Here is a 6,946-nt window from a genome sequence, read left to right on the forward strand (position 1 = left end):
TATGTCACCCAAGAAATGATTTATTGAGGGATTCAAGGGAGAGCCTAGACCAGAAGCAACCAGAAAACACCCTAAAGATTTACTTGGACAAGAAGTTGGGTAGATGTCTCCAGCAGGAGCTCTGTAGAGGTGCATGTAGTTCATGGCTCGTTGCCAACTACAAACTGCCCCCTCCATAGTCACTTGGAAACTAGAAATTCTGCACCTTTTGTAAATCAGGCACACTACCTGAATACCTCTTGGAAGCTTTCCTCCCTGGACCAGGCAGGACACAGACACTAGGAGCCCAAAGAACAGTTTGGGATACAGCGAAGGTACAGCTTACCTCTCAAGGTCCTCAAATCCATAAATTAAGTGGATAGAGACCCAACCATGGCCCCTTCCCCAGTCCACCTTTCTCTTTCAGCCACCCAGGTTTCAGGGATGGCTAATCCAAGGTTGCTTAGCTCTACAAAAGAAACTCTAGCTAAGCTAGGCTAGTTGAGAGACAAGCCAATCACAAACTCAGTCCCCATCCTGGATAGTCCTTTTCCTGCCTCCTCAGCTTTGAGCGAGGAAGGTCATAAGGCCCTTCGTCCAAGGAGAAGAGCAGACAAACCTTCTAACTCCTCACACCCATCTTCATGGATAAATCATGGCAAAGCGGGACTACATAGTAGGGGGGACAAGAAAGGCAGTCCAGAGTCACTCCAAGTCAAACAACAGCAGGTCATGACCAAGGGATGAGAGTGGAGTTGTGTCCTAACAGACTCCAGCCATGGAGGAGCAATGCCCTAAGGCAGAGAACAGAGTGTCTGGAAAGTATCAGCACAGAGAAGAGCATCTTCTTGGAGTTTCCACTTGAGGTATAGGATGTTGGAGATTGATTTAGGGCAGTGGTCGGCAAACTGCGGCTCGCGAGCCACATGCGGCTCTTTGGCCCCTTGAGTGTGGCCACGAAGTTTCAATCACACTGTATGTGCGCGCCCGCACGTGGTATTTTGTGGAAGAGCCACACTCAAGGGGCCGCAGTTTGCCGACCTCTGATTTAGGGATTCCTTCAAGGGCCAAAGAGACCAAGAAGACTATCACTCCAAGTAGACTATCAGACCAAGAAGCCACAACTGGAAGATATCCTGAGAGCCAGTGAGCTGGGAGATACACAGAAACTGAATGACTGAGTGGTCAAGGGGCTCCAGTGACCAAGGAATGCTCCCTTAAAGAATGGCTTGCTGATGAATTGAGGCTCACACTGGGGGTAGAACTACAGAGCCAGACTTAGGGTTTTCCCATTGAAGTGCCCCTTGCCTCAAATAGTCTGCCTACTCCATTTCCTTGAATCTGTAAATTTTAGGAGTTGATATCTTAATAATATCACGTTGTCCAATTCACGAACATCGTAGATCTCTTCATGTATTTAGATATTCAAGTTCCCTCAGCAATATAATTTTTTGTGTACAGATATTACACATATTTGGTAAATTTTATCCAATTATTTCATATTTGTATGTAAATGGCATTTTTATTTAAATTTCCAATTGTTCATTGCTAATATACAGAGATAAAATTGATGTTTTTTTGTGTGTGTTTGCTTTTTTTTTGTTAATCCTCACCCAAGGACATTTTTCCATTGATTTTTAAAGAGTGAAAGGGAGCGGGAGAGGCAGAGAGAGAACCAGCAATGTAAGAGAGGCACATATATTGGTTGCCTCCCACACATGCCCCAACCAGGGCTGGGGATCGAGCCTGCAACCAAGGTACGTGCCCTTGACCAGAATTGAACCTGAGACCCTTCAGTTCTCGGGCCGAGGCTCTATCCACTGAGCCAAACTGCTAGGGCTAAAATTGATGATTTTGACTTTATATTCTGTGACTTTGTTAAACTCACTAATTCTAGTGGCTTTTTTGTTGATTCTTTAGGATTTTCTACATAGACATGTCATTTGTAAATAAGGACAATTATATTTCTCCCTTCCAGTCTGTATGCCTTTTATTTCTTTTTCTTGCCTTACTGCATTAGCTAGTAACCCTAGTAAAATATTGAATGGAAGTGGTGTGGACATCCTTGTCTTGATCTCAGGGTGGAAAGCATTCAGTTGTTCACCATTAGGTATGATGTTGGCTGTAGGTTTTTTGTAGATGCCCTTTTATTAGCTTAAGTTTCCTTCTATTCCTAGTTTTCTGAGATTTTTCACCATGAAGGATATTTGGTATTTTTGAAGTGGTTGTTTGCGGCAGCAGTCTGCGGTGTTTACCTATGCCGCCATCTTGGTCTCCCAAATTGATGATTTTGACTTTATATTCTGTGACTTTGTTAAACTCACTAATTCTAGTGGCTTTTTTGTTGATTCTTTAGGATTTTCTACATAGACATGTCATTTGTAAATAAGGACAATTATATTTCTCCCTTCCAGTCTGTATGCCTTTTATTTCTTTTTCTTGCCTTACTGCATTAGCTAGTAACCCTAGTAAAATATTGAATGGAAGTGGTGTGGACATCCTTGTCTTGATCTCAGGGTGGAAAGCATTCAGTTGTTCACCATTAGGTATGATGTTGGCTGTAGGTTTTTTGTAGATGCCCTTTTATTAGCTTAAGTTTCCTTCTATTCCTAGTTTTCTGAGATTTTTCACCATGAAGGATATTTGGTCAAATGCTTTTTCTGCATCTACTGAGATGATCATATGGTTATTCTTTTTTAGTGTAAATATGGTGAACTGCATTGACTGATTTAATATTAAACTAATCCCACATTCCTGAAATAAATCCTACTTGGTCATGACATATTGTCCCTTAATATATTGTTTGGTTAAATTTCCTAAAATTTTGTTTATACGTTTTGCAACTAGATTCATGAGAGATACCGATCTGTAGTTTTCTTGTACTAATTTTGTCTTATTTGTTATCAAGGTAATGTTGGGCTCATAGAATGTGGTGGAAATTTTCCCTCCTTTTCAGTATTTTGAAGAGTTTGTTTAGATTTTTTTTCCTTAAATGTTTGATAGAATTAACCAATGAAGCCACCTACACCTTAAGTTTTCTGTGTGGGGTTTTTAACTACAATTTCTATTTTTAATAGATATAAGGACTATTTAGATTATTTCTTCTTGGATGAATTTTGGTAATTTCTATATTTTTATTTCATTTAAGTTTTAAAATTAGCATAAATTTGTTCATGGAACAAATATCTTTAAATATCTCTGGAATCATGAGAGGTGTCACTTCTCATTTCTGGTATCGTTAATTGTTGTCTTCTTTTTTTCAAATCAGTCTGGCATCTGGCAAGATGTTTATCAATTTTATTGATCTGAAAGAACCAGCTTTTGGTTTTATTGATTTCCTCTATTTTTGTTTTCTATTTCATCAATTGATGCTTTGATCTTTATTAAATATTTTCTTCTGTTGCTTACTTTGGATTAATTTGCTCTCTTTTTTGCTGCCATTTATTGGAATTTTAGCATGCGGCAGAAACGAATGCTTTGGTTCACTCTTTGTTTATACAGAAATCAGAGATGTGATTTAAGGGAGCAAGGTGATGAACTCTGCTTTAGTTTTCTGGCTTTTCCATTCATACATATGAAACTGCCATTTGTAGATTCTCTTAGGCTAGAGACCATGAAGTTAGTGTTTAAGAACCTTGGTTTTGCAGTTTGACATACTCGGGATTTATATCCTACGCCTTCCCCCTTCCTAGCTACATAACCACATAAAGTAACTTACTGTCCTGGGCCTCAGTTTACTCATCTGTACAATGAAAGGAATATATTTCCTCATAATGAAATAATTCATGTAAAACACTTAGCTTCATACCTAACCCATAGTGCTTGATATATGTTAGCTATTATTTATTCTTACTCTTTCATTACAAAATTCCATCCTGCACTAACGACCCCTTCATTATTTAAGGATTTTTTTCATATAAAGTCTTCTATTAGATAAATTCCAGCTTTCCACTGCTCCAGAGTATGGTAGCTAAATGTATAAGCTAGCTTCTGCTCTATAACAAACCACCTCAAAATTAGTGGCTACAATTAACACATTTTCCTCCCATGATCCTATGTGTTGATTAGGCAGTTTTTCCAGTTTCAGCCAACTCAGATAGAGCTAGATGATGTAGGATGGCCTTACTTATGTCTGGTGACTGGTTCAATGTCAGCTGAGACTCAGCCATGTATCTGCAATCATCCAGTAGGCTAACCCAGGCTAGTCCATGTGGTGATAGGATTTCCAAGAGGAAAAAAGGGCAAGCTCTGGTGACCAAGGTCCTCCCACTTATGACTCAGTGGACATTTTGTGTGTGGCTTCACCAATCAACCCATTTATGTCAATTGTTTTCCCTTTGCTTGGTCATTTGCAAGCACTCCTTATTCATGTTGGCCTACAATATCGAAGATATTTTTGAATGTGACCTTTTATCGTGGAAAATACAAGGTATCAGGCAAGAATTAAGAAAGAAAAATCTCCAGCTCTGCTATGTGGGGGTCCCCGCTTTGAAGTCCCTGAGGTCCCCTGGATAACCCGCCTAACCCCTCTGGGATTCAGTGCTGCCTTGGCTCTGCCAATTTTCTCAGACCTTGACTCCTCCCCCAACCCAAGCAAAGCCAGAGTCTCCAAATCTATTGACAGCCCTACTCCACCTCCACACACAAGCTCTGCTCTGCCACCTGCCACCATGCCAGCCTGTCCTTCCTCCTAGTCTGCCCCAACCCCTTAGCATAGGCCCCTTACCCAATGGGCACAGCTGATCCCCAGCTCCAAGCCTCTTCTTTCTTGCTGACTGAGCTGAGTTCCCATTCTGACAGTGGGAGGGCCAGCCCTGGGGATGCAGAGAAAGTGATCATGGCCCATGAGCTCACTAAATGCATGCAGACAGAAAATCAGTGGGTGGAGCTGATGAGTGAGTGGATCCTGCAAGCAGAGACCCATCCTTTAGTCCAGATTGGATAAACTGCACAGCTTTGGCGAGTACTGGACTAAGGCGTTCTCGGAGGCTCAGACCTCTGCCAGCAACACCATGCGCATGGGTGTCTGTCTTCTGCCCAGAGACACAATGCTTTATCCAAAACCCTGTGCTTGGAAGTGCAGAAAACATCAGTGTACCCTCAGGGACAAACTGCCCAGGCCCAGCCAGCTTACCTGCCCCAAACTGGCTCAGTTCCACAGCCAATGGGTGACTTCTGGTTTTTGGATCCACATGTGATGCTCCAGGAAAAAGCAAAAATGTGTTTAACTTTATTTATCAAAAAAACTGGGGCTATTTTTGGGGGGGTGGGGGGAGTAGGGGAGGAAGGAGGATATATAGTTATGTATTTAGAGATCTAAATTTAACTTATTTAAGTTATAACACTTTACTCTCCTATGTTCCATGTATAAAAATAATGTATGCTCATGATTAGGAAAAAAAATCCAAAATATACTGAAGAGAATAAAATGAGAAGTTCCCTTCCCCAATGAGCCCCCAAAGACCACTTCCCAGAGGCAACCAGTTAGCATATTTTGTTTATTACTCTTCTAGAAATTTTCTCCGTGTGTGTAACATGGATTTGTATAACCTTGTTTTATACAGATGAATAGGATATTATAATTCATACTATTTATGTTGTATTTATAAGTTTTCTCATATAGGTACATGATTAAATCTTTTCAAAATGTAGACAGTACTTGGCTTAGAAACATGCAATAAACCCAAACCAGAGAAATGTTCTAAATCAGAGTCAACAAACTTTCTGTAAAGGGCTAGGTAGTAAAATATTTTCAGCTTTGCGGGCTACAGTCTCTGTCATGTGTTCTCTGAAAGTTTTTGTTTGTAATCTTTTTTAAATGTAAAGACCAATCTTAGCTCTTAGGCTCTACAAAAGCAGGCTGTGGGCCCAACTTGGCCTTCAGACTATAGCAGTGATGGCGAACCTATGACACGCGTGTCAGAGGTGACACGCGAACTCATTTTTTTGGTTGATTTTTCTTTGTTAAATGGCATTTAAATATATAAAATAAATATCAAAAATATAAGTCTTTGTTTTACTATGGTTGCAAATATCAAAAAATTTCTATATGTGACACGGCACCAGAGTTAAGTTAGGGTTTTTCAAAATGCTGACACGCTGAGCTCAAAACGTTCACCATCACTGGACTATAGTGTGCTGACCCCTGTTTTAAATAGTGGTTAGGTCTCCAGCTTAGGTCCCAGAAGCAAAATTAACCCATCACATGTTGCTAAGTTACCAAAGAGATAATAATATATTTAAAACTGAGATTAACCAAAGAACTTATATGCATATATGCATAACCCATGGACGGATAATAACACAGTGAAGGCCTAGTAAGGGGGTAGGATGGGAGGGAGGGAGTCAATTGGGGGAAAGAAGGACATCTGTAATACTTTCAACAATAAAGATAAATTTTAAAATAAAAAACAATAAAATTGCTTTGTAAAGTATAATGTCTGTATCAGTGTGAAGAATTATTAACAGTTCTTCAGTGTTTAGCATGTGAGTAACTTTTTAAAATAAAAATTGTTAAAACTGAATAAAAACATTGTGTATACAGTAGGTCCTTGGGTTACGTCGGAGATCCATTCCTACAGCGCAACGTAACACGATTTTCCTGTAAGTCGGAACCCACCTACATAAGCACCTATGTCACTCACATGGAGCACATACACAGCAGTAATGAAGTGAAACAGTAAAAAAAATTTAAAAGAAAGATAACAATTCCTGACCTTTACTTGTGGTAAACAAATAAATAATAAAAAACATAAAGCACATATATACATATGTCGAAATGATGGAACTTTTTTTTTTAATAAATAAATGGGAAATGGCAACTTAATCACAAAATGATGTACATTGAGTCCGACATAACCCGAGGACTGACTGTATATAAAAGGCTAATATGCTAAGTGTCCAACCGTCCAACTGGTCACTATGACACGCACTGACCACCAGGGGGCAGATGCTCAATGCAGGAGCT

The sequence above is a fragment of the Myotis brandtii genome, unplaced genomic scaffold, assembly GCF_000412655.1.
Source record: "Myotis brandtii unplaced genomic scaffold, ASM41265v1 scaffold320, whole genome shotgun sequence".
NCBI lineage: Eukaryota > Metazoa > Chordata > Mammalia > Chiroptera > Vespertilionidae > Myotis > Myotis brandtii.